Source organism: Gadus morhua, chromosome 9 (assembly GCF_902167405.1).
Source record: "Gadus morhua chromosome 9, gadMor3.0, whole genome shotgun sequence".
In the NCBI taxonomy this organism is placed as follows: domain Eukaryota; kingdom Metazoa; phylum Chordata; class Actinopteri; order Gadiformes; family Gadidae; genus Gadus; species Gadus morhua.
The window spans coordinates 5,768,598-5,770,441 of NC_044056.1; the positions used below are offsets into that span (position 1 = coordinate 5,768,598).

General features: G+C 40.9%; 1 protein-coding gene across 1 annotated transcript in view; it reads right to left on the bottom strand.

Moving 5' to 3' along the window:
• Positions 1 to 1,772: 1,772 nt before the first annotated feature.
• LOC115551320 (transmembrane protein 168) overlaps positions 1,773 to 1,844 on the bottom strand; it is a 4,068-nt gene continuing 3,996 nt past the window's right edge. Inside the window, exon 5 of the mRNA XM_030367005.1 lies at positions 1,773 to 1,844. The gene's annotated coding sequence lies outside the window, so the exon portion shown is untranslated.

Consider the following 1,844-nt stretch of genomic DNA (forward strand, 5'->3'; position numbering starts at 1 on the left):
TGGTCGTTCTACTGTGCTGTGTAATTCTGTCTAATTGAGAATTTACAATGTACTAATGAGTAGACTTGGGACTGGGGATTAAATATAGAGGAATATTCCAAATTGCACTCAATATTGACTCTGATTGTCTCTGCATTGTTAGTGACTTTAAAACAGCAATTGTCTGCACTTCGTGTAATGCAACTAACTTTAGAAATGGCAATCATGTACACAAAACAAAATCCCTGGTCCCATCTCCTTGGCGATCGATTAAGCTTTTTTTTTTTTGGACTTGTTACAAGTGACTGTCCTAGATGTAAATACAAATATGAAATGCTGCTGTACCTTATTTTATAATGTTTTCAATAAAATAAACAAAAACTAGGATAAATTGCCTGTGGTGCCTGGACCGAAAAAATAAGTATTTACTGCTTTTATGCCACATGGTGGCAGTGTATCCCACTGTATTAGGGGCCGATTGGATAAATAATTGCACAGGTTTTGAAATCGGTTCTTTATTGCATAGCGGTCTCAATTTAGCAAATGTCATTTTGAATAGCATGCAAGCCAATTACAAATAACACCCCTTTTTAAAAAAAAAACGGCACTCATGTGAATATAAGTCTTACAACAACTACGTCTAGACTCTAGTGCAATTATTAAAGGTTTTCCTGGAATTCCCTGAAGTTGGAATAGTTATAAAAGGTATCCCCAAAAGCATAAAATATATTTATGAAGTATTTAATTGGAGAAAATAGATCGGGTGTATTTTCATTAACCCATTGCACTTATTATATACTGGTAACAGGGATTCTTGGACTCTTTACAAAATACATTCACTTTAAAGTTTGTTCCAAATAGAAGAATCGGTTGTTGGATTCCCAAGAGGAATCTATACACATATTATACACGTATTAAATAAGCATAAGCTGTGCAGGTGTGCCTTTGGAGAAGCTATAAACTGTTACAGAACAGTGCGTTTGCAAGGAGTATGGCGTCACAAGGCCGTTGTATGACTGGCTTTAGTCAAAGCAAGTTTGTTGCTAGTTCTTTGGTGATACTACAGTACAAAAGAAGGCACTGGTCTAAGTGAATGCCAGGAGATAACCGTTCATGTCGAACATTGCAATTCAATTGAAGAGCCCATATTATAACCAACATGTGTATGCTCTTCTTTAGTCGGTGGCGACATCAAGATCCCAAACAATGACGTTTAACTGGCATGTGCGCAAACATAAAACCAAAACAATGAAATAAGTGAACACACTAAAACCCCAATCAGTAACTTTGTAAATTAACGACTTAACCAAACGGTCTGTACTCTATAAGTAATAAAACACACTCATCCATTCTGTTGGGTTTTCTTTACAAACACTCTAATCTCCCTGACTCTTAGGGTGCACTCACACTAGGCCATCTGGCCGTTGCCGTGGCCGTTTACACACCTAACCGTGCTCAAATCTGCCAGTGTGAGTGTGGCCAGTCTGGCCAGGCCAGGCCAATTTGGCCACTTGGGAGAGGTGTGCTGCTACGGTACGGGCCGCTACGGTACAGATGCTATTGAGCCGACACGCCCACACGCACGGCTACGCAGCCTGAGCTGGATGACGTATAGTCCATGCGACGACCACGGACATAATAAAGGCGACGAGCCTTCTTTCCCATTAAATGGTAAACATGGCGTCAAGCGGTTCAAGTGTTGGTGTGTTCTCTGTGTTGTTGTCCATTGTTGTTAAAACTCTGACTGGCGGCAGACTTTATTATGGTCCATGCAGCGGACGCTTGGTGATGACGTGTTACGACGTGATGACGTATGTACAAGAGCCTACCTTGGCCCAGGCCACAGTTGCGACGGCCAACGGCCA